The sequence below is a fragment of the Arachis ipaensis genome, chromosome B1, assembly GCF_059453495.1.
Source record: "Arachis ipaensis isolate K30076 ecotype BB chromosome B1, ASM5945349v1, whole genome shotgun sequence".
NCBI classification, from domain to species: Eukaryota; Viridiplantae; Streptophyta; class Magnoliopsida; order Fabales; family Fabaceae; genus Arachis; species Arachis ipaensis.
This window is the reverse complement of record NC_142436.1, coordinates 40,343,633-40,370,807: the sequence shown is the minus strand read 5'-3', so window position 1 is coordinate 40,370,807 and position 27,175 is coordinate 40,343,633. Positions and strand designations below refer to the sequence as shown.

At 39.6% G+C, this 27,175-nt stretch overlaps 2 non-coding genes across 2 annotated transcripts; both read right to left on the bottom strand.

Annotated features, from left to right (window-relative positions):
* Positions 1 to 5,944: 5,944 nt before the first annotated feature.
* LOC148576306 (small nucleolar RNA R71) lies at positions 5,945 to 6,048 on the bottom strand. The gene has a single exon (XR_015904499.1). It is a non-coding gene; the product is annotated as a small nucleolar RNA R71 (small nucleolar RNA).
* A 13,850-nt stretch (positions 6,049 to 19,898) lies between these two features.
* LOC148576305 (small nucleolar RNA R71) lies at positions 19,899 to 20,006 on the bottom strand. Its single transcript, XR_015904523.1, has one exon. It is a non-coding gene; the product is annotated as a small nucleolar RNA R71 (small nucleolar RNA).
* Positions 20,007 to 27,175: the final 7,169 nt, after the last annotated feature.

The following is a 27,175-nucleotide window of genomic DNA, read 5'->3' as shown; positions in this document are numbered from 1 at the left end:
TTGATTTATTCTATTTATGATGCTTTCAATATAATTTAGATTTTTCCCCTTTTGGCTTTGGTAAAGTAATTGGTGACACTTGAGTTATCAGACTCAGTAGTTGATTGAAAATTGGAATTCTCGCTGATTGATTTGGATCGCTCTAAAGCTAGTCTTTCCACAGGAGTCAACTAGGACTTGAGGATCAAATTGATTGGTCCACTTGACTTTCCTTTATTTAGTAAGGGTTAACTAAGTGGGAGCGATAAACAATTCTCATCACACCTGATAAGGATAACTAGGATGGAATTTCCAGTTCTTATACCTTGCCAATAGTTTTCTTTATAATTATTAATTTATTTTTCTTACCATTTAAATTACTTGTTCCCTATTTCAAAAACCTAAAAACATACATTTTCCATAACCAATAATAAATCATACTTCCCTGCAATTCCTTGAGAAGACGACCCGAGGTTTAAATACTTCGGTTATAAATTTTATTGGGTTTGCTTAAGTGACAACCAAAACTTTTATACGAAAGGATTCTCTGTTGGTTTAGAAACTATACTTGCTACGCGATTATATTTGTGAAAATTCTTTACTAGCAGAAGTCCGATCGTCAAAAAATGGCATCGTTGCCGGGGAATTGCAAACGTGTGCCTTATTATTGGTTATTGTAAATATTTTATTTTGCTTGTTTATTTGTTTTTATTTTTGTTTTTAATTTTTATTAGTTACTATGAGTTCTCACTCCCGTCGCTTTGAGTTTGGTTCTAATGTTGTTGAAAGGAATGGAAGCTATAACAGGAACATGCATCAAGGTTGAAACAATCAGAGATGGAAGGAGCCACGAGGATCTGATCAACCTTTCGGCAACAACACCTTCCAAGATACCATGGACAACGACAATTCTACAATGCATGCCAAGACAATAGTCATGGTGGACCCCTTCGTGACAAACTACCTCCACCAGTATACTATAGTCAAGAACTATTCCGAGGTGTGTATAAAGATAATAGATATGGTGGACCCCCTTGTAGTTACCAACAAGCCCCATCATATGCCTATGAACCACCTCCTCAACATAGCTATGAACCACCGCAGTCACAAGCCACCCACCACCATTCACCTCCATATGACCCTAACCCTTACCCACCCCAATTCCAATCCAATTACCCCCAAGAACCACCGCTTCCATATGCACCATGTCCATATCCATCAACCCGAGAATCACAAGAACGTCTCAAGAAAATAGTGAATAAATTTCATGCGACCCTTCACCAATTGGATCAAGCGATCAATCGATTTGCTTCCCGACATTCGGACACTCAAGGAATCCCATGGCTTCATGTGGACAATCTAATGAAGAACGTAGCATGAAGGAGATACTAGAAACTCCAGTGGACAGTAAAGAGCATGACTTTGTACTGGAACAAGTAGAGGAAGCCGTAATTATCGAAGAAGAAGAATTGGTTGAAGACTTAGGAGATGCTAAACCTCCATGGGAACTAAGAATTGTGGAAAATTCCGCCAAGCAGTTTGCAATCGATGCTGAGGAGGATAGTGCACAACCCCCGTAGCATGTATCTTATGAAGAACTGGACGGAACAGATCAAGAAGCAAGTTTCCTTGGTACTGATAACTATGAATCAAGTTCTCCTAGTAATGAACTTGCATCCGCAAGTGAATTATTTGAGATTGAAGAATCTTCCCCAAGTGAATACGAAGATGATGCAGAGGTAGACTTTTCTCAACCTCCAATTTATGACTTGAGTGATGAGGAAGATATCGAAGACTTTGATCAAGACGTGGTTGCAGTTGAAGAAGTTTGCAAAGAAGTGGAGGAATTCACAGAAGACTACAAGGGAGTAGAGCTTGCAAAATGATGAGCGGATAATTTATACGCTTTTTGGCATTGTTTTTAGTATGTTTTTAGTAAGATCTAGTTACTTTTAGGGATGTTTTTATTAGTTTTTATGTTAAATTCACATTTCTGGACTTTACTATGAGTTTGTGTGTTTTTCTATGATTTCAGGTATTTTCTGGCTGAAATTGAGGGACTTGAGCAAAAATCATATTCAGAGGTTGAAGAAGGACTGCTGATGTTGTTGGATTCTGACCTCCCTGCACTCAAAGTGGATTTTCTGGAGCTACAGAACTCAAAATGGCGCGCTTCCAATTGCGTTGGAAAGTAGACATCTAGGGCTTTCCAGCAATATATAATAGAACATACTTTGGCCGAGTTTAGATGACGCAAAAGGGCGTTGAACGCCAGTTCTACGCTGCAGTCTGGAGTTAAACGCCAGAAACACGTCACGAACCAGAGTTGAACGCCAAAAACACGTTACAACTTGGCGTTCAACTCCAGAAGAAGCCTCTGCACGTGTAAACTTCAAGCTCAGCCCAAGCACACACCAAGTGGGCCCCGGAAGTGGATTTATGCATCAATTACTTATTTCTGTAAACCCTAGTAACTAGTTTAGTATAAATAGAACTTTTTACTAGTCTTTTAGACATCTTATGATTTTAGTTCATCTTTGGATCATATTGATCACGTTTGGGGGCTGGCCATTCAGCCATGCCTGAACCTTTCACTTATGTATTTTTCAACGGTAGAGTTTCTACACTCCATAGATTAAGGTGTGGAGCTCTGCTGTTCCTCATGAATTAATGCAAAGTACTACTGTTTCTTTATTCAATTCAACTTATTCCGCTTCTAAGATATTCATTCGCACTTCAATATGAATGTGATGAACGTGACAATCATCATCATTCCCTTACGAATGCGTGCCTGACAACCACTTCCGTTCCACCTTAGATTGAATGAATATCTCTTGGATCTCTTAATCAGAATCTTCGTGGTATAAGCTAGATTGATGGCGGCATTCATGAGAGTCCGGAAAGTCTAAACCTTGTCTGTGGTATTCCGAGTAGGATTCAGGGATTGAATGACTGTGACGAACTTCAAACTCGCGAGTGCTGGGCGTAGTGACAGACACAAAAAGAGGGTGAATCCTATTCCAGTATGATCGAGAACCTCAGATGATTAGCTGTGCTGTGACAGAGCATTTGGACCTTTTTCACAAGAGGATGGGATGTAGCCATTGACAACGGTGATGCCCTTACATAAAGTTTGCCATGGAAAGGAGTAGGACTGATTGGATGAAGACAGCAGGAAACAGAAGTTCAAAAGAACGAAAGCATCTCTATACGCTTATCTGAAATTCTCACCAATGAGTTACATAAGTATTTCTATCTTTATTTTCTATTTATTTATTATTAATTTTTGAAAACTCCATAACTATTTGATATCCGCCTAACTAAGATATACAAGATGACCATAGCTTGCTTCATACCAACAATCTCCGTGGGATCGACCCTTACTCACGTAAGGTTTTATTACTTGGACGACCCAGTGCACTTGCTGGTTAGTTGTGCGAAGTTGTGAAGTTATGTTTGGACCATGGTATTGTGCACCAGTTATTGGCGCCATTGCCAGGGAGAGAACGAACAACAAATTTTACAACCTCAGAGTAACAATTTCGCATACCAAGTTTTTGGCGGCGTTGCCGGGGATTGTTTTGAGTTTGGACAACTGACGGTTCATCTTGTTGCTCAGATTAGGTAATTTTCTTTTCAAAAGTTTTCAAAAATCTTTCAAAAATTTCTCCTTTATTTTCAAAAAAAAAATTTTTTTATTTATGTTCTTCAGAATTTTTAAGAATGAATTCTAGTGTTTCATGAAGCATGTTGAAGCCTGGCTGGCTGTAAAGCCATGTCTAAATTCTTTTGGACTGAGGCTTCCAAACCATCTTCATAGAGGCAAGTTAATTTGATAATTAATGAGCAGTATATCTGAGTTACATGCTGAAGGTTGGCTGGCCATTGGCCATGTCTAGTGTTTTGGACCGGAGCTTTCACTGAAAGCTTGGCTGGCTAGTGAGCCATGTCTAATTCCTGGACTGAAGCTTTAGACTAAGAATGCAAGATTCCTAGAATTCATATTAAAAATTTTGGAATCCTTATTTTTCTTTTTCAAATTAATTTTCGAAAAATATCAAAAAAAAATTTAGAAAATCATAAAAATAAAAAATATTTTGTGTTTCTTGTTTGAGTCTTGAGTCAGATTTTAAGTTTGGTGTCTATTGCATGTTCATCTTACATTTTTCGAAAAAATCATGCATTCATAGTGTTCTTCATGATCTTCAAGTTGTTCTTGGTAAGTCTTCTTGTTTGATCTTGATGTTTTTTTGTTTTGTGTCTTTTCTTGTTTTTCATGTCCATTTTTGCATTCATAGTGTCTGAACATGAAAGATTTCTAAGTTTGGTGTCTTGCATGTTTTCTTTGCATTGAAAATTTTTCAAAAATATATTCTTGATGTTCATCATGACCTTCAAGGTGTTCTTGGTGTTCATCTTGACATTCATAGCATTCTTGCATGCATCATGTGTTTTGATTCATAATTTTCATGTTGTGAGTCATTTTTTTTTGTTTTTCTCTTTCATCATTAAAAATTAAAAAAATCAAAAACAAATATCTTTCCTTTTTTCTCTCATAAAATTCGAAAATTTGAGTTGACTTTTTCAAAAATTTTAAAAAATTTAGTTGTTTCTTATGAGTCAAATCAAATTTTCAATTTAAAAATCTTATCTTTTTCAAAAATAAAATCTTTTTCATTTTTCTTATTTTTCGAAAATTTTAAAAAAATATATTTTTCAAAAATCTTTTTCTTAATTTTATATCATATTTTCGAAAATATCTTCAACAATTAATGTTTTGATTCAAAAATTTCAAGTTTGTTACTTCCTTGTTAAGAAAGATTCAAACTTTAAGTTCTAGAATCATATCTTGTGATTTCTTGTGAATCAAGTCATTAATTGTGATTTTAAAAATCAAATCTTTTTCAAAACTAATTTCAATCATATCTTTTCAAAAATATCTTTTTATCTTATCTTTTTCAAATATCTTTTCTAACCTCTTATCTTCTTATCTTTTAAAAATTGATTTTTAAAATTTGTTTCAACTAACTAATTAACTTTTTGTTTGTTTCTTATCTTTTTCAAAACTACCTAACTAACTTCCCTTCTCTAATTTTCGAAAATACCTCCCTCTTTTTCAAAAAATTCTTTTTAAATTGTTTTCAATTTTTTATTTTAATTTGATTTCATTCCTAATTTTCGAAAATCACTAACCCCTTTTCAAAATTTTATTTTCGAAAATTCTCTTCTCCCTCATCTTCTTCTATTTATTTAATTACTTACTAACACTTCTCTTCATCTCAAATCATTGCTCTTATCCTCACCTTTGTGTTTGGATTATCCATTCTTCTTCACTCTTATTCCCTTTTCTTCTTCTACTAACAACAAGGGAACCTCTATACCTGGGTAAAAAGGATCCCTATTATTATTTTTTTGTGCCCTTCTCTTTCATATGAGCTGGAGCAAGGACAAGAACATTCTTGTTGAAGCAGACCCTGAACCTGAAAGGACTCTGAAGAGGAAACTAAGAGAAGCTAAAATACAATAATCCAGAGAAAACCTTACAGAAATTTTTGAATAGGAAGAGGAGATGGCAGCCGAAAATAATAATAATGCAAGGAGGATGCTTGGTGACTTTACTGCACCTAATTCCAATTTACATGGAAGAAGCATCTCCATCCCTACCATTGGAGCAAACAACTTTGGGCTTAAACCTCAATTAGTTTCTCTGATGCAACAAAACTGCAAGTTTCATGGACTTCCATCTGAAGATCCTTATCAGTTCTTAACTGAATTCTTGCAGATATGTGATACTGTTAAGACTAATGGAGTAGATCCTGAAGTCTATAGGCTCATGCTTTTCCCATTTGCTGTAAGAGACAGAGCTAGAGTGTGGTTAGACTCTCAACCTAAAGATAGCCTGAACTCTTGGGATAAGATGATCACGGCTTTCTTAGCCAAGTTCTTTCCTCCTCAAAAGCTCAGTAAGCTTAGAGTGGATGTTCAAACCTTCAGATAGAAGGAAGGTGAATCCCTCTATGAAGCTTGGGAGAGATACAAGGAACTGACCAAAAAGTGTCCTTCTGGCATGCTTTCAGAATGGACCATCCTGGATATATTCTATGATGGTCTGTCTGAATTAGCTAAGATGTCATTGGTTACTTCTGCAGGTGGATCCATTCACCTAAAGAAAATGCCTGCGGAAGCTCAAGAACTCATTGACATGGTTGCTAACAACCAGTTTATGTACACTTCTGAGAGGAATCCTGTGAGTAATGGGACACCTCAGAAGAAGGGAGTTCTTGAAATTGATACTCTGAATGTCATATTGGCTCAGAATAAAATATTGACTCAGCAAGTCAATATGATTTCTCAGAGTCTGAATGGAATGCAAGCTACATCCAACAGTACTCAAGAGGCATCTTCTGAAGAAGAAGCTTATGATCATGAGAACCCTGCAATAGCAGAGGTGAATTACATGGGTGAACCATATGGAAACACCTATAATCCCTCATGGAGAAATCACCCAAATCTCGCATGGAAGGATCAACAAAAGCCTCAACAAGGCTTTAATAATGGTGGAAGAAACAGGTTTAGCAATAGCAAGCCTTTTCCATCATCCACTCAGCAACAGACAGAGAACTCTGAACAAAATACCTCTAATTTAGCAAACTTAGTCTCTGATCTATCTAAGGCCACTGTGAGTTTCATGAATGAAACAAGGTCCTCCATTAGAAATTTGGAAGCACAAGTGGGCCAGCTGAGTAAGAAGATCACTGAAACTCCTCTTAGTGCTCTCCCAAGCAATACAGAAGAAAATCCAAAAGGAGAGTGCAAGGCCATTGACATAGTCAACATGGCCGAACCTAGAGAGGAAGGGGAGGACGTGAATCCCAAGGAGGAAGACCTCCTGGGACGTCCAGTGATCAATAAGGAGTTTCCCTTTGAGGAACCAAAGGACTCTGAGGGTCATCTAGAGACCATAGAGATTCTATTAAACCTCCTTACACCCTTCATGAGCTCTGATGAGTATTCCTCTTCTGAAGAGAATGAGGATGTTACTGAAGAGCAAGTTGCCAAGTTCCTTGGTGCAATCATGAAGCTGAATGCCAATTTATTTGGTAAAGAGACTTTGGGAGATGAACCTCCCCTGTTCACCAATGAACTAAATGCATTGGATCAACTGAGATTGCCTCAGAAGAAACAGGATCCTGAAAAGTTCCTAATACCTTGCACCATAGGCACCATAACCTTTGAGAAGGCTCTATGTGACCTTGGGTCAGGAATAAACCTCATGCCACTCTCTGTAATGGAGAAACTGGGAATCTTTGAGGTGCAAGCTGCTAAAATCTCATTAGAGATGGCAGACAACTCAAGAAAAGAGGCTTATGGATAAGTAGAGGACGTGTTAGTAAAGGTTGAAGGCCTTTACATCCCTGCTGATTTCATAATCCTAGATACTGGGAAGGATGAGGATGAATCCATCATCCTTGGAAGACCCTTCCTAGCCACAGCAAGAGTTGTGATTGATGTCGACAGAGGTGAACTAGTCCTTCAATTGAATGAGGACTCCCTTGTGTTTACAACTCAAGGTTATCCTTCTGTAAACATGGAAAAGAGGCACAGTAAGCTTCTCCCACTGCAGAGTCAACCAAAGCCCCCACAGTCAAACTCTTAGTTTGGTGTTGGGAGGCCACAACCAAACTCTAAGTTTGGTGTTGAACTCCCATATCCAAACTCTAAGTTTAGTGTTGGGAAGTCTCAACAATGCTCTGAACATCTGTGAGGCTCCATGAGAGCCCACTGTCAAGCTATTGACATTAAAGAAGCACTTGTTGGGAGGAAACCCAATTTTTATTTATCTAATTTTAATTTATTTTTATTGTTATTTCATGTTTTATTAGGTTCATGATCATGTGGAGTCACAAAATAAATCAAAAAATTAAAAACAGAATCAAAAACAGCAGAAAAAAATCACACCCTGGAGGAGGATCTTACTGGCGTTTAAACACCAGTAAGAAGCATCTGGTTGGCATTCAACGCCAGAACAGAGCATGGATCTGGCGTTGAACGCCAGAAACAAGCAGCATCCTAGCGTTCAGACACCAGAAATGCACACTGAGGAAGAGCTGGCGCTGAACGCCAGAAACAAGCATCTGGCTGGCGTTCAACGCCAGAAATATGCTGCATCTGGGCGCTGAACGCCCAGAACAAGCATCAATTCGGCGTTTAAACGCCAGAATTGCATGTAAAGGCATTTTACATGCCTAATTGGTGCAGGGATGCAAATCCTTGACACCTCAGGATCTGTGGACCCCACAGGATCAACTCAGCATCTGTGGACCCCTCAGGATCCCCACCTACCACCACTCATTCTCTTCCCTCTTCTCAATGTTCATCCTCTCTTCCCAATAAACACTCTTCCCCAAAACTCTTCACCAATCACCTCAATCTCTCTTCCCTATCCTCACTTCACCACTCACATCCATCCACTCTTCCCCATAAACCTACCTTATAAACTCCACCTACCTTCAAAATTCAAAATCAATTTTCCACCCAAACCCACCCTATATGGCCGAAACTAACCCCCCTCCCCACCCTATATAAAGCCCTCCATTCTTCCTCATTTTCACACAACACAACCCTCTCTTCCCCTTCTTGGCCGAATACACATCTCCCTCCTCTCCTCCATATTTTCTTCTTCTTCTTCATCTATTCTTTCTTCTCTTGCTCGAGGGCGAGCAATATTCTAAGTTTGGTGTGGTAAAAGCATAAGCTTTTTGTTTTTCCATTACCATTGATGGCACCTAAGACCGGAGAATCCTCTAGAAAAGGGAAAGAGAAGACAAAAGCTTCCACCTTCGAGTCATGGAAGATGGAAAGATTCATCTCCAAAGCTCATCAAGACCATTTCTATGATGTTGTGGCCAAGAAGAAGGTGATCCCCGAGGTCCCTTTCAAGCTCAAGAGAAATGAGTATCCGGAGATCCGACATGAAATCCAAAGAAGAGGTTGGGAAGTTCTAACAAACCCCATCCAACAAGTCGGCATCCTAATGGTTCAAGATTTCTATGCCAATGCATGGATCACTAAGAACCATGATCAAAGTAAGAACCCGAACCCAAAGAATTATCTCACCATGGTTCGGGGGAAATACTTAGATTTTAGTCCGAAAAATGTGAGCTTGGCGTTCAACTTGCCTATGATGCAAGGAGATGCACGCCCCTACACTAGAAGGGTCAACTTTGATCAAAGGTTAGACCAAGTCCTCATGGACATATGTGTGGAAGGAGCTCAATGGAAGATTGACTCAAAAGGCAAACCGGTTCAACTTAGAAGACTGGACCTTAAGCCTGTGGCTAGAGGATGGTTGGAGTTCATCCAACGCTCCATCATCCCCACTAGCAACCGATCTGAAGTTACTGTGGATCGGGCCATCATGATTCATAGCATCATAATTGGTGAGGAAGTAGAAGTTCATGAAGTCATCTCCCTTGAACTCTACAAAATAGCTGAAAAGCCCTCCCCCTTGGCAAGGCTAGCTTTCCCTCATCTTATTTGCCATCTATGTTACTCAGCTGGAACTTTCATAGAAGGAGACATTCCCATTGAGAAAGAGAAGCTCATCACTAAGAAAATGATGGAGCAAACAAGAGAGCCCACTCATGGAGCTCAAGAAACGCATGAGGAAGCTCACCATCAAGAAATCCCTAAGATACCTCAAGGGATGCACTTTTCTCCACAGAATTTTTGGGAGCAAATCGATACCTCCCTAGGAGAATTAAGTTCCAACATGGGACAATTAAGGGTGGAACATCAAGAGCACTCCATTATCCTTCATGAAATTAGAGAAGATCAAAGAGCAATGAGGGAGGAGCAACAAAGACAAGGAAGAGACATAGAAGAGCTCAAGGACATCATTGGTTCCTCAAGAAGGAAACGCCACCATCACTAAGGTGGACTCATTCCTTGTTCTTACTTTCTCTATTTTTTGTTTTCTTTATGTTAAGTGCTTATCTATGTTTGTGTCTTATTACATGATCATTAGTATTTAGTAACTATGTCTTAAAGTTATGAATGTCCTATGAATCCATCACCTCTTTTAAATGAAAAATGTTTTAATTCAAAATAACAAGAAGTACATGAGTTTGGAATTTATCCTTGAACTTAGTTTAATTATATTGATATGGTGACAATACTTTTTGTTTTCTGAATGAATGCTTGAACAGTGCATATGCCTTTTGAAGTTGTTGTTTAAGAATGTTAAATATGTTGGCTCTTGAAAGAATGATGACAAGGAGACATGTTATTTGATAATCTGAAAAATCATAAAAATGATTCTTGAAGCAAGAAAAAGCAGTGAATACAAAGCTTACAGAAAAAAAAAATAGCAAAAAAAAAAGACAAAGAAAAAGAAAAAAAGCAAGCAGAAAAAGCCAAAGCTCTTAAAACCAAAAGGCAAGAGCAAAAAGCCAATAACCCTTAAAACCAAAAGGCAAGGGTAATAAAAAGGATCCCAAGGCTTTGAGCATCAGTGGATAGGAGGGCCTAAAGGAATAAAATCCTGGCCTAAGCGGCTAAACCAAGCTGTCCCTAACCATGTGCTTGTGGCGTGAAGGTATGAAGTGAAAACTTGAGACTGAGCGGTTAAAGTCAAGGTCCAAAGCAAAAGAAGAGTGTGCTTAAGAACCCTGGACACCTCTAATTAGGGGCTTTAGCAAAGCTGAGTCACAATCTAAAAAGGTTCACCCAATTATGTGTCTGTGGCATTTATGTATCTGGTGGTAATACTGGAAAACAAAGTGCTTAGGGCCACGGCCAAGACTCATAAAGTAGCTGTGTTCAAGAATCAACATACTGAACTAGGAGAATCAATAACACTATCTGAACTCTGAGTTCCTATAGATACCAATCATTCTGAACCTCAATGGATAAAGTGAGATGCCAAAACTATTCAAGAGGCAAAAAGCTACAAGTCCCGCTCATCTGATTGGAGCTATGTTTCATTGATAGTTTGGAATTTATTGTATATTCTCTTCTTTTTATCCTATTTGATTTTCAGTTTCTTGGGGACAAGCAAGAATTTAAGTTTGGTGTTGTGATGAGCAGATAATTTATACGCTTTTTGGCATTGTTTCTAGTATGTTTTTAGTAGGATCTAGTTACTTTTAGGGATGCTTTTATTAGTTTTTATATTAAATTCAAATTTCTGGACTTTACTATGAGTTTGTGTGTTTTTTTTTATTTTAGGTATTTTCTGGCTGAAATTGAGGGACTTGAGCAAAAATCAGATTCAGAGGTTGAAGAAGGACTGCTGATGCTGTTGGATTCTGACCTCCCTGCACTCAAAGTAGATTTTCTGGAGCTACAGAACTTACAATGGCTTGCTTCCAATTGAGTTGGAAAGTAGACATCCAGGGCTTTCCAACAATATATAATAGTCCATACTTTGGCCGAGTTTAGATGATGCAAAAGGGCGTTGAACGCCAGTTCTACGCTGCAGTCTGGAGTTAAACGCCAGAAACACGTCACGAACCAGAGTTGAACGCCAAAAACACGTTACAACTTGGCGTTCAACTCCAGAAGAAGCCTCTGCACGTGTAAACTTCAAGCTCAGCCCAAGCACACACCAAGTGGGCCCTGGAAGTAGATTTATGCATCAATTACTTATTTCTGTAAACCCTAGTAACTAGTTTAGTATAAATAGAACTTTTTACTAGTCTTTTAGACATCTTATGATTTTAGTTCATCTTTGGATCATATTGATCATGTTTGGGGGCTGGCCATTTGGCCATGCCTGAACCTTTCACTTATGTATTTTTCAATGGTAGAGTTTCTACACTCCATAGATTACGGTGTGGAGCTCTGCTGTTCCTCATGAATTAATGCAAAGTACTACTGTTTCTTTATTCAATTCAATTTATTCCGCTTCTAAGATATTCATTCGCACTTTAATATGAATGTGATGAACGTGACAATCATCATCATTCCCTTACGAACGCGTGCCTGACAACCACTTCCGTTCCACCTTAGATTGAATGAATATCTCTTGGATCTCTTAATCAGAATCTTCATGGTATAAGCTAGATTGATGACGGCATTCATGAGAGTCCGGAAAGTCTAAACCTTGTCTGTGGTATTCCGAGTAGGATTCAGGGATTGAATGACTGTGACGAACTTCAAACTCACGAGTGCTGGCCGTAGTGACAGACACAAAAGGAGGGTGAATCCTATTCCAGTATGATCGAGAACCTCAGATGATTAGCCGTGCTATGACAGAGCATTTGGACCTTTTTCACAAGAGGATGGGATGTAGCCATTGACAACGGTGATGCCCTTACATAAAGTTTGCCATGGAAAGGAGTAGGACTGATTGGATGAAGACAGCAGGAAAGCAGAAGTTCAGAAGAACAAAAACATCTCTATACGCTTATCTGAAATTCTCACTAATGAGTTACATAAGTATTTCTATCTTTATTTTCTATTTATTTATTATTAATTTTCGAAAACTCCATAACTATTTGATATCTGCCTGACTGAGATATACAAGATGACCATAGCTTGCTTCATACCAACAATCTCCGTGGGATCGACCCTTACTCACGTAAAGTTTTATTACTTGGACGACCCAGTGCACTTGCTGGTTAGTTGTGCGAAGTTGTGAAGTTATGTTTGGACCATGGTATTGTGCACCAGTTATTGGTGCCATTGCCAGGGAGAGAACGAACAACAAATTTTACAACCTCAGAGTAATAATTTCGCATACCACAAAACCACTGGAAACACCTACCCCAAGGCCATTACCACCCAACACAACCTTCAAGTGGGTAAAATCCTTAGCCATTATCTTTATCTTTCCACTTGAATATGGTTTGCTTGAAATAGATGGCCAGCTTAGAGCTCTTGCGGCCTTAAGAGTAAGAGGGAAATGGCTCGCACTCAGAGCTGGTATGCAAGATTCAATAAAGCTCCACGCTTCAATTTGAGGTGCAAGGATTGGTTTCGAGTTCGATTGAATGGGTCTCGGAAGATGTTTGGTTATCTTAGTGAGGATTTAAATTCCGTACTACCCGGATGGAAAGATGTAGATTAAGACAAAGATGGGTACAGAAGTAAGGTTTGGGATCCTGGAATTTATCCTGATAGTTAATACTCCTGGAGTCTGAAAACCTGCTTTAACTTGCTCAAAGGCTTTACTTGCCTAGTATGGGACCCCAGAGGCTATTGGAATTGCAAACGTTGGTAGAGATTTTTGGATGAGTTTAAGCATAAGCCATCATGACAGGGAGCTCAGCGAATGTCCAACTTAAGGACTTTAACTAAAAGTGCTAGGTGGGAGACAACCCACTATGGTATGATCGTTCCTTTTTCAATTTTAATTTTATTTCCTTTTGTTTTTTTTTCTTTTATTTTATTTCATTTTATTGTACCTGGATTTATTCATAACATCCGTATCAGCATTGCATTTTGCATACTGCATAAAAAAAGCACCCCACGCGTGCGCATGGGCCACGCGTGGAAGTCGACTCAAAATCGATGTCACAATCTAACGCCCAGAAAGTTGGGCTGGAATCGTGTGGCTGGTATGCGTTAGGCACAATTTGGGCCACGCGTTCTTGTCAGTGACGTGAACGCATCGCTTTCATTTCACACACACCACGCGAAAGCATGGGGGACGCGTACGCGTCGCATGGAAATTATTGCCCCCTCAATTGAAACAGAAAGTTGAGCCAAAACGACGCTGGAATTGTGCGTTTAGCACAATTCTGAGCGACGTGTACGCGTTCCCCACGCGGGCACGCGTATGCGTAACTTTCGTTATACCTCACTCATGCGTTCATGTCAATGATGCGTCCGCGTCATTGCCTTTCCACCTCAACCACGCAATCGCGTGATCCATGCGTTTGCGTAGATTTGAATCCACTTACCCCCTTTGACGTGGAACCCTACCCATTTAGCATCCCCTTTTCCCCCCAACCCCTCAGCGCTTCTTCTCCCCTCCCCAACCACTAAATCACCACCAGCTCCCAACGCTCCGCCACCACCGTCGCCGACCAAGCCCGCCGCGCTGCCCTCACCGAATCCCCCTCCTCCCTTCTCTTCTTCTCCCCTTCTTCTTCCCCTCCCACCCTTCTTCCTCTACTGCCCCCCCCCCACCAAGCCGAGCCAGCACCGCCACCACCACCTAGAACCGCCGGCCACCACGCCCCCACAACCCTCACCCGCCTCGCCCCCTTCTTCTCTTCTTCCCTCCATAACCCTCTTTCTCCCCTCTCCCTCTGTCAACCCCTACCGCCACCAAGGACCGTCGCCGCGCCGCCCTGCCACCACCGCAAAACCCCCAGCGCTGCCGTGTCAACCACCCGAACCACCACCATCTCTCTGAGTCTAATTTCTGTTCCTCTGCGCCAACCAGGTTCTGCCAAACACCGATTCCTTTCCCAGTTAGTTAGTTAATTGCATATTTTTCAAACTATGTTCAAATTAGGATAGTTAGAGATGCATGATCGTTGTGGATTTTAGGTGGTTAGGTAGCTAGGATGTGGTTAGTGGACTTAGGTCTAATAATTGCGCTGTTCTTGCTGCTTGCTTTATCTATTTTGCAATTCTGACATTGCTGTGCTGTTCATTACTATTTATTGTTGTTTTGGTTTAAATTGCAATTCTTGATTACGCTTAAGTCTGTTTATTCTGAATTCATGTGACTTGATAATTGTTACTCTTTTTTGCACTACCTTAATGTCATATGAACTGATTTCTGTTGCTGTTTATTACCCGGGATCGTTCACTTTTTAGCCGAAATGCTGCCCGATTTTTTCAGAAATTGTTTCACTCCACTCCCATTCATGATTTGGTTTTGGAAATTTCATGTTTTGCACCAATTGGTTTCAACCAAAGCAATTCATGAATGAGTGGGCTAGCATTCTTATTCTTTTTGGTTCCCTTATTCATTAAATAGCATTATTGATGATTTCAATTTCATTTTGCAATTCTTTTCTTTATATGATTTATCATCAATAATTTGCAATATCCACTTGAATGTGAGTTGCTTGTTAATCAAGTTTCTGCAAATTTTATTAATTAAGAACCCCAACACCATGCCACTTACTTTAACTTCACTTCTTAACTATTAACTGCTTTAACTTTCTAACTTCTCTTTTGGTTTTTACTTAACTATTTTCAAACCATTTCAAAGTATGATTATTGTTGTTCCTGATTAACAAGAATTCCGCATATCATAGATTTTGGATTGTGATTTTTATTCTCTGCCTTTAACTTGCATACAGTCTAATATTTTACATATATTTAACTCACTTCATGCTTTTATTGCTCTTTTATTACTCTTTTGCCCCTCTATGCTGATATTGATAAATTCTTATTTGCTTCCCTGTTTTCCTGCTTTAGTTTCTTAAACTGTATCCTGGAACTTTTGCTTTTCAGGATGTCTGACCCCAAAACCAAGGGAAAGGGCAACGCAACTACAGGAAAAAGGAAAAGAGGCGAATCTTCTACCTCTATTTTAGATATCCTCCATGACGATTCCTGGCGGGAAAAGAATTTTACCCCACAGAAAAAGACTGATCAGTTACTGCCCACCACAGACCCAGTCAAGTTTGCCAACAAATACTGTGAACTCAAGTATCCGGTCTTTCAAACTTCAAGGAACCTATACCTGGAAAAGACCCTCAAAATTCCAGAAGAACTACAACAATACAGTACAGAATAGATAAAACAGAGAGGCTGGTTCTTTCTGGAGAGGAACTTGACTGAGGTCAATGCATCTTGGGTCAGAGAATTCTACTCTAACTACTTCAAAACAACTCTGGATGCAGTACAGCTTAGAGGCAAGCAGATACTGGTTACTGAGAAAGCAATAGAAGATATCCTCCAACTCCTCCCTAAATCAGATAAACCGGATGGTTATTGATGAGCGGATAATTTATACGCTTTTTGACATTGTTTTTAGTATGTTTTTAGTAGGATCTAGTTACTTTTAGGGATGTTTTCATTAGTTTTTATGTTAAATTCACATTTCTAGACTTTACTATGAGTTTGTGTGTTTTTCTGTGATTTCAGGTATTTTCTGAATGAAATTGAGGGACTTGAGCAAAAATCAGATTCAGAGGTTGAAGAAGGGCTGCTGATGCTGTTGGATTCTGACCTCCCTACACTCAAAATGGATTTTCTGGAGCTACAGAACTCAAACTGGCGCGCTTCTAATTGCGTTGGAAAGTAAACATCCAGGGCTTTCCAGCAATATATAATAGTCCATACTTTGGCCAAGAATAGACGATGAAAACTGGCGTTCAACGCCAGCTTTCTACCCAAATCTGGCGTCCAGCGCCAGAAAAGGAGCCAAAACCAGAGATGAACGCCCAAACTGGCACAAACCTGGCGTTCAACTCCACAAATGGCCTCTGCACGTGGAAAGTTAAATCTCAGCCCAAGTACACACCAAGTGGGCCCCGGAAGTGGATTTATGCATCAATTACTTATTTCTGTAAACCCTAGTGACTAGTTTATTATAAATAGGACCTTTTGCTATTGTATTAGACATCTTTGGACGCCTGGTTCTTAGATCAGAGGGGCTGGCCATTCGGCCATGCCTGGACCTTTCACTTATGTATTTTTAATGGTAGAGTTTCTACACTCCATAGATTAAGGTGTGGAGCTCTGCTGTTCCTCAAAGATTAATGCAAAGTACTACTATTTTCTATACAATTCATCTTGTTTCGCTTCTAAGATATTCATTCGTACTTCAATCTGAATGTGATGAATGTGACAATCATCATCATTCCCTATGAACGCGTGCCTGACAACCACTTCCGTTCTACCTTCGACTGAATGAGTATCTCTTAGATCTCTTAATCAGAATCTTCGTGGCGCAAGCTAGAATGATGGCGGCATTCAAGAGAATCCGGAAGGTCTAAACCTTGTCTGTGGTATTCCGAGTAGGATTCAATGATTGAATGACTGTGACGAGCTCCTAACTCGCGATTGCAGGGCGTTAGTGACAGACGCAAAAGGATAGTAAATCCTATTCCAGCATGATCGAGAACCGACAGATGAATAGCCGTGCCGTGACAGGGTGCGTTGACCATTTTCACTGAGAGGATAAGATGAAGCCATTGACAAAGGTGATGCCTCCAGACGATTAGCCGTGCCGTGACAGGGCATTGGATTATTTTCCCGAGAGATGACCGAAAGTAGCCATTGACAATGGTGATGTATCACATAAAGCCAGCCATGGAAAGAAGTAAGACTGACTGGATGAAGATAGCAGGAAAGCAGAAGTTCAGAGGAACGAAAAGCATCTCCATTCGCTTATCTGAAATTCCTACCAATGATCTACATAAGTACCTCTATCCCTATTCTATTATTTATTTTCGAAAACCCATTACTGTTTGATATCCGCCTGACTGAGATTTACAAGGTGACCATGGCTTGCTTCATACCGACAATCTCCGTGGGATTCGACCCTTACTCACGTAAGGTATTACTTGGACGACCCAGTGCACTTGCTGGTTAGTTATGCGAAGTTGTGAAGATATGTTTAGACCATGGTTATGTGCATCCGTTTTTGGTGCCATTGCCAGGGAATCAATTTCGAACAACAATTCACAACCTGAGTAGCAATTTTGCATACCAAGTTTTTGGCGCCGTTGCCGGGGATTGTTCGAGTATGGACAACTGACGGTTCATCTTGTTGCTCAGATTAGGTAATTTTCTTTTTGTTTTATTTTCAAAAATTTCTCAAAAATTTTTATTTTGTTTTCGAAAAAAAAAATGTGTTTTCAAAAATATTATTTTTCTTCAGAATTTTTAAGAATGAATTCTAGTGTTTCATGAAGCATGTTGAAGCCTATCTGGCTGTAAAGCCATACCCAAACTGCTTTGGGATTGGTCTTCAACTAATCACCTCAATGGAGTCATGCCCAATTCTGCTTTGATTGGAGCTTTAAGACTAACATGGCAAGATTCCTGGAATTCATATTAAAAATTTTGGAATCCTTATTTTTATTTTTCACAATAATTTTCGAAAAAAAATTTAAAAGAAAATACAAAAAAATCATAAAATCATAAAAATCAAAAATATTTTGTGTTTCTTGTTTGAGTCTTAAGTCATGTTATAAGTTTGGTGTCAATTGCATGTGCATCTTGCATTTTTCGAAAATTCATGCATTCATAGTGTTCTTCATGATCTTCAAGTTGTTCTTGGTAAGTCTTCTTGTTTGATCTTTGCACTTGCATGTTTTGTGTCTTTTCTTGTTTTTCATATGCATTCTTGAATTCTTAGTGTCTAAGCATTAAAGAATTCTAATTTTGGTGTCTTGCATGTTTTCTTTGCATTAAAAATTTTTCAAAAATATGTTCTTGATGTTCATCATGATATTCACGGTGTTCTTGGTGTTCATCTTGACATTCATAGCATTCTTGCATACATTCATAGTTTTGATCTATAACTTTCATGCATTGCATCATTTTTCTTGTTTTTCTCTCTCATCATAAAAATTCAAAAATCAAAAAAAATATCTTTCCCTTTTTCTCTCTTAAAATTTCGAAAATTAGATTTGACTTTTTCAAAAATTTTTAAAATCTAGTTGTTCTTATGAGTCAAATCAAATTTTCAATTTAAAAATCTCATCTTTTTCAAAAATCTTTTTCAAAAATCAAATCTTTTTCATTTTTCTTAGTTATTTTCGAAAATTTTAAAAATATTTTTCAAAAATCTTTTTCTTATTTTTTATATCAAATTTTCGAAAATAACAATAACAATTAATGTTTTTATTCAAAAATTTCAAGTTTGTTACTTACTTGTTAAGAAAGATTCAAACTTTAAGTTCTAGAATCATATCTTGTGATTTCTTGTGGATCAAGTCATCAATTGTGATTTTAAAAATCAAATCTTTTTCAAAAATTTGATTTCAAAATATCTTTTCTAACTTCCTAACTTCTTATCTTTTCAAAATTTGTTTCAACTAACTAACTAACTTTTTGTTTGTTTCTTATCTTTTTCAAAACTACCTAACTAACTCTCTCTCTCTAATTTTCGAAAATATCTTCCCTCTTTTTCAAAATTTCTTTTTAATTAACTAATTATTCTAATTTTTTATATTAATTTTCGAAAAAAAAAATTTACTAACCTTTTTCAAAAACTATTCTCAAAAATCACTAACTCTTTTTCAAAAATTGTTTTCGAAAATTCACTTCCCCCTCTCATCTTCTTCTATTTGTTTATTGATATACTAACATCTTTCCTTCAACTCACCAAAAATCCGAACCCCCTCTCTCTCTAAGTTCAGATTTTCTTTTCTTCTTTTCTTCTACTCACATAAGGGAACCTCTGTGCTTGGGCAAAAAGGATCCATATTATTATTATTTTTCTGTGCCTTCTTCTTTGTCATATGAGCAGGAGCAAGGACAAGAACGTTCTTGTTGAAGCAGATCCAGAACCTGAAAGGACTCTGAAGAGAAAATTAAGAGAAGCTAAAATACAACAATCCAGAGATAACCTGTCAGAAATTTTCGAACAGGAAGAGGAGATGGCAGCCGAAAATAATAATAATGCAAGGAGAATGCTTGGTGACTTTACTGCACCTAATTCCAATTTACATGGAAGAAGCATCTCCATTCCTGCCATTGGAGCAAACAACTTTGAGCTGAGACCTCAATTAGTTTCTCTGATGCAGCAGAACTGCAAGTTTCATGGACATCCATCTGAAGATCCTTTTCAGTTCTTAACTGAATTCTTGCAGATATGTGATACTGTTAAGGCTAATGGAGTAGATCCTGAAGTCTACAGGCTCATGCTTTTCCCTTTTGCTGTAAGAGACAGAGCTAGAATATGGTTGGATTCTCAACCTAAAGACAGCCTGAACTCTTCGGATAAGCTGGTCAAGGCTTTCTTAGCCAAGTTCTTTCCTCCTCAAAAGCTGAGTAAGCTTAGAGTGGATGTTCAAACCTTCAGACAGAAGGAAGGTGAATCCCTCTATGAAGCTTGGGAGAGATACAAAGGACTGACCAAAAAGTGTCCTTCTGACATGCTTTCAGAATGGACCATCCTGGATATATTCTATGATGGTCTGTCTGAGTTATCTAAGATGTCATTAGACACCTCTGCAGGTGGATCCATTCACCTAAAGAAAACGCCTGCAGTAGCTCAAGAACTCATTGAAATGGTTGCAAATAACCAGTTCATGTACACTTCTGAAAGGAATCCTATGAATAATGGGACGCCTATGAAGAAGGGAGTTCTTGAGGTTGATACTCTGAATGCCATATTGGCTCAGAATAAAATATTGACTCAGCAAGTCAATATGATTTCTCAGAGTCTGAATGGAATGCAAGCTGCATCCAACAGTACTCAAGAGGCTTCTTATGAAGAAGAAGCTTATGATCCTGAGAACCCTGCAATAGCAGAGGTGAATTACTTAGGTGAACCTTATGGAAACACCTATAACTCATCATGGAGAAATCATCCAAATTTCTCATGGAAGGATCAAAAGCCTCAACAAGGCTTTAATAATGGTGGAAGAAACAGGTTTAACAATAATAAACCTTTTCCATCATCCACTCAGCAACAGACAGAGAACTCTGAACAAAATGCTTCTAATTTAGCAAATCTAGTCTCTGATCTATCCAAGGCCACTGTGAGTTTCATGAATGAAACAAGGTCTTCCATTAGAAATTTGGAAGCACAAGTGGGCCAGCTGAGTAAAAGAATCACTGAAATCCCTCCTAGTACTCTCCCAAGCAATACAGAAGAGAATCCAAAAGGAGAGTGCAAGGCCATTGACATAAGCATCATGGCCGAACCTGTAAGGGAAGGAGAGGACGTGAATCCCAAGGAGGAAGACCTCCTGGGACGTCCAGTGATCAATAAGGAGCTTCCCTCTGAGGAACCAAAGGACTCTGAGGCTCATCTAGAGACTATAGAGATTCCATTAAACCTCCTTATGCCCTTCATGAGCTCTGATGAGTATTCCTCTTCTGAAGAGAATGAGGATGTTACTGAAGAGCAAACTGCCAAGTTTCTTGGTGTAATCATGAAGCTGAATGCCAAATTGTTTGGTATTGAGACTTGGAAAGATGAATCTCCCTTGTTCACTAATGAACTAAGTGATCTGGATCAACTGACATTGCCTCAGAAGAGACAGGATCCTGGAAAGTTCATAATACCTTGTACCATAGGCACCATGATCTTTAAGGCTCTGTGTGACCTTGGTTCAGGGATAAACCTCATGCCCCTCTCTGTAATAGAGAAACTGGGAATCTATGGGGTGCAAGCTGCTAAAATCTCACTAGAGATGGCAGACAATTCAAGAAAATAGGCTTATGAACAAGTAAAGGACGTGTTAGTAAAGGTTAAAGGCCTTTACATCCCTGCTGATTTCATAGTCCTGGACACTGGAAAGGAAGAGGATGAATCCATCATCCTAGGAAGACCTTTCCTAGCCACAGCAAGAGCTGTGATTGATGTGGACAGAGGAGAATTAATCCTTCAATTGAATAAGGACAAACTTGTGTTTACAACTCAAGGATCTCTCTCTGCACCCATGGAGAGGAAGCATAAAAAGCTTCTCTCAAAGCATAGTCAAACAAAGCCCCCACAGTCAAACTCTAAGTTTGGTGTTGGGAGGCCACAACCAAACTCTAAGTTTGGTGTTGAACTCCCATATCCAAACTCTAAGTTTGGTGTTGGAGAGTCTCAACAAAGCTCTGCACATCTGTGAGGCTCCATGAGAGCCCACTGTCAAGCTATTGACATTAAAGAAGCGCTTGTTGGGAGGCAACCCAATTTTTATTTATCTAACTATATTTTCCTTAGTTATATGTCTTTGTAGGTTCATGATCATGTGGAGTCACAAAATAAATATAAAAATTGAAAACAGAATAAAAAACAGCAGAAGAAAAATCACACCCTGGAGGAGCATCTGTCTGGTGTTCAGCGCCAGAACAGAGCATGGTTCTGGCGCTGAACGCCCAAAATGGGCAGCTTCTGGGCGCTGAACGCCAGAACAGGCATGGTTCTGGCGTTCAACGACAGAAATGGCACACAAATGGGCGTTGAACGCCCAAAATGGCCACCAACCTGGCGCTGAACGCCCAGAGTTGGGTATAAAGGCATTTTTACATGCCTAATGGGTGCAGGGATGTAATTCCTTGAACACCTCAGGATCTGAGGATCCCACAGGATCCACTCAGGATCTGTGGACCCCACAGGAACCACTCAGGATCTGTGGACCCCACAGAATCCCCACCTACCTCCACTCACTTCTTCTCACCACTCTCTTTCACACAACCCCATAAACACTCTTCCCCAAAAACCCTTCACCAATCACCTCAATCTCTCTTCCCCATCACCTCTTCACCACTCACATCCATCCACTCTTCCCCATAAACCTACCTCATAAACTCCACCTACCTTCAAAATTCAAAACCAATTTCCCACCCAAACCCATCCATATGGCCGAAACCTTTTCCCCCCTCCCTTCCCTATATAAGGCCCTCCATTCTTCATCAAATTCACACAACACACCCCTCTATACCCTTCTTGGCCGAAATACCTTCCCTTCTCCCTCTCCTCCATTTCTTCTTCTTCTTCATTTATTCTTTCTTTTATTTCTCGAGGGTGAGCAATATTCTAAGTTTGGTGTGGTAAAAGCATAAGCTTTTTGTTTTTCCATTACCATTGATGGCACCTAAGACCGGAGAATCCTCTAGAAAGGGGAAAGGGAAGACAAAAGCTTCCACATCCGAATCATGGGAGATGGAAAGGTTCATCTCCAAAGCCCATCAAGACCACTTCTATGATGTTGTGGCTAAGAAGAAGGTGATCCCTGAGGTCCCTTTCAAACTCAAAAGAAATGAGTATCCGGAGATCCGACATGAAATTCAAAGAAGAGGTTGGGAAGTTCTAACAAATCTCATCCAACAAGTCGGCATCCTAATGGTTCAAGAGTTCTATGCCAATGCATGGATCACCAAGAATCATGATCAAAGTAAGAACCCGGATCCAAAGAACTATGTTACAATGGTTCGGGGGAAATACTTAGATTTTAGTCCGGAGAATGTGAGGTTGGCGTTTAACTTGCCCATGATGCAAGGAGATGAACGCCCCTACACTAGAAGGGTCAACTTTAATCAAAGGTTGGACCAAGTCCTTATGGACATATGTGTAGAAGGAGCTCAATGGAAGATTGACTCCAAAGGCAAGCCGGTTCAACTAAGAAGATTGGACCTCAAGCCTATAGCTAGAGGATGGTTGGAGTTCATTCAATGCTCAATCATCCCCACTAGCAACCGGTCTGAAGTTACTATAGACCGGGCCATCATGATCCATAGCATCATGATTGGAGAAGAGGTGGAAGTTCATGAGATTATACCTCAAGAACTCTACAAGGTGGCTGACAAGTCCTCCACCATGGCAAGGTTAGCCTTTCCTCACCTCATTTGCCACCTATGCAATTCGGCTGGGATTGACATAGAGGGAGATATCCTCATCAAAGAGGACAAGCCCATCACTAAGAAAAAGATAGAGCAAGCAAGAGAGCCCACTCATAGAGCTCAAGAGGCATATGAAGCTCATCACCATGAGATCCCAGAGATGCCTCAAATGCACTTTCCTCCACAAAATTATTGGGAGAAAATCAACACCTCCCTAGGAGAATTGAGTTCCAATATGGGACAACTAAGGGTTGAACATCAAGAGCACTCCATCATGCTTCATGAAATAAGAGAAGATCAAAAAGCAATGAGGGAGGAGCAACAAAGACAAGGAAGAGACATAGAAGAGCTCAAGGACATCATTGGTTCCTCAAGAAGGAAACGCCACCATCACTAAGGTGGATTCATTCCTTGTTCTTGCTTTCTCTATTTTTCGTTTTCTATGTTATGTGCTTATCTATGTTTGTGTCTTCATTACATGATCATTAGTAGTAGTAATTATGTCTTAAAGTTATGAATGTCCTATGAATCCATCACCTCTCTTAAATGAAAAATGTTTTAAATCAAAAGAACAAGAAGTACATGAGTTTCGAATTTATCCTTGAACTTAGCTTAATTATATTGATGTGGTGACAATGCTTCTTGTTTTCTGAATGTATGATTGAACAGTGCATATGTCTTTTGAAGTTGTTGTTTAAGAATGTTAAATATGTTGGCTCTTGAAAGAATGATGACAAGGAGACATGTTATTTGATAATCTGAAAAATCATAAAAATGATTCTTGAAGCAAGAAAAAGCAGCAAAGAACAAAGCTTGCAGAAAATAAAAATAATAGGCGAAAAAAAATAGAAAGAAAAAAAAATATAGAAAGAAAAAGCAAGCAGAAAAAGCCAAAAGCTCTTAAAACCAAGAGGCAAGAGCAAAAAGCCAATAACCCTTAAAACCAAAAGGCAAGGGTAAATAAAAAGGATCCCAAGGCTTTGAGTATCAGTGGATAGGAGGGCCTAAAGGAATAAAATCCTGGTCTAAGCGGCTAAACCAAGCTGTCCCTAACCATGTGCTTGTGGCGTGTAGGTGTCAAGTGAAAACTTGAGACTGAGCGGTTAAAGTCAAGGTCCAAAGCAAAAAAAGAGTGTGCTTAAGAACCCTGGACACCTCTAATTGGGGACTTTAGCAAAGCTGAGTCACAATCTGAAAAGGTTCACCCAGTTATGTGTCTGTGGCATTTATGTATCCGGTGGTAATACTGGAAAACAAAGTGCTTAGGGCCACGGCCAAGACTCGTAAAATAGCTGTGTTCAAGAATCATCATACTAAACTAGGAGAATCAATAACACTATCTGAACTCTGAGTTCCTATAGATGCCAATCATTCTGAACCTCAATGGATAAAGTGAGATGCCAAAACTATTCAAGAGGCAAAAAGCTATAAGTCCCGCTCATTTGATTGGAGTTATGTTTCATTGATAGTTTGGAATTTATAGTATGCTCTATTCTTTTTATCCTATTTTTATTTTCAGTTCCTTGGGGACAAGCAACAATTTAAGATTGGTGTTGTGATGAGCGGATAATTTATACGCTTTTTGACATTGTTTTTAGTAGGATCTAGTTACTTTTAGGGATGTTTTCATTAGTTTTTATGTTAAATTCAAATTTCTGGACTTTACTATGAGTTTGTGTGTTTTTCTATGATTTCAGGTATTTTCTGACTGAAATTGAGGGACTTGAGCAAAAATCAGATTCAGAGGTTGAAGAAGGACTGCTGATGTTGTTGGATTCTGACCTCCCTAAACTCAAAATGGATTTTCTGGAGCTATAGAACTCAAAATGGCCCGCTTCTAATTGCGTTGGAAAGTAGACATCCAGGGCTTTCCAGCAATATATAATAGTCCATACTTTGGCCAAGAATAGACGATGCAAACTGGCGTTCAACGCCAGCTTTCTACCCAAATCTGGCGTCCAGCGCCAGAAAAGGAGCCAAAACCAGAGATGAACGCCCAAACTGGCACAAACCTGGCGTTCAACTCCACAAATGGCCTCTGCACGTGGAAAGTTAAAGCTCAGCCCAAGTACACACCAAGTGGGCCCCGGAAGTGGATTTATGCATCAATTACTTATTTCTGTAAACCCTAGTGACTAGTTTATTATAAATAGGACCTTTTGCTATTGTATTAGACATCTTTGGACGCCTGGTTCTTAGATCAGAGGGGCTGGCCATTCGGCCATGCTTGGACCTTTCACTTATGTATTTTTAATGGTAGAGTTTCTACACTCCATAGATTAAGGTGTGGAGCTCTGCTGTTCCTCAAAGATTAATGCAAAGTACTACTGTTTTCTATTCAGTTCATCTTGTTTCGCTTCTAAGATATTCATTCGTACTTCAATCTGAATGTGATGAACGTGACAATCATCATCATTCCCTATGAACGCGTTCCTGACAACCACTTCCGTTCTACCTTCGACTGAATGAGTATCTCTTAGATCTCTTAATCAGAATCTTCGTGGCGCAAGCTAGAATGATGGCGGCATTCAAGAGAATCCGGAAGGTCTAAACCTTGTCTGTGGTATTCCGAGTAGGATTCAATGATTGAATGACTGTGACGAGCTCCTAACTCGCGATTGCAGGGCGTTAGTGACAGACGCAAAAGGATAGTAAATCATATTCCTGCATGATCGAGAACCGACAGATGAATAGCCGTGCCGTGACAGGGTGCGTTGACCATTTTCACTGAGAGGATAAGATGAAGCCATTGACAAGGGTGATGCCTCCAAACGATTAGCCGTGCCGTGACAGGGCATTGGATCATTTTCTCGAGAGATGACCGAAAGTAGCCATTGACAATGGTGATGTATCACATAAAGCCAGCCATGGAAAGGAGTAAGACTGACTGGATGAAGATAGCAGGAAAGCAGAGGTTCAGAGGAACGAAAAGCATCTCCATTCGCTTATCTGAAATTCCTACCAATGATTTACATAAGTACCTCTATCCCTATTCTATTATTTATTTTCGAAAACCCATTACTGTTTGATATCCGCCTGACTAAGATTTACAAGGTGACCATGGCTTGCTTCATACCGACAATCTCCGTGGGATTCGACCCTTACTCACGTAAGGTATTACTTGGACGACCCAGTGCACTTGCTGGTTAGTTATGCGAAGTTGTGAAGATATGTTTAGACCATGGTTATGTGCATCCGTTTTTGGTGCCATTGCCAGGGAATCAATTTCGAACAACAATTCACAACCTGAGTAGCAATTTCGCATACCAGTTATCAGCAGGCTGAGGAGAATATGAGATTTATGAGGTTTGACTGAGACGCAGTAAAGCTGACTATAGCTCTTGATCCTACTGTTCCATGGGTCATGGGCAAGTCCACAGTGGCCCCAAAGGGAATAAAGCTTATCTATCTGAATGATGAGGCTCGGCTTTGGCAGCAGATTCTGAGTAACTACGTGATGCCGAGCACTCATGAGACTGAGGTGCCAACTGCCATGATCACACTCATTTAGTGTGTGATAGAAGCTAAGGACCTATATCTTCCCCGCTTCATCCGGTACTACATGTCCAGGGTCCACGTCCGAGGCACCCTGCCCCTTCCATATTTGATTACTCAGATGGGCCGCCGAGCTGAGGTAACCTAGGAGATTGCTTATGAGAAGCCATTTGCCGCCGAATGCAAGAAAATTATCCCACACAGCAGGAAGTTCCAGGCTTTGGGCTACAGACTGCCCTTTCTCACTGCCTCCGCTGAGGCAGCCACATCTTCT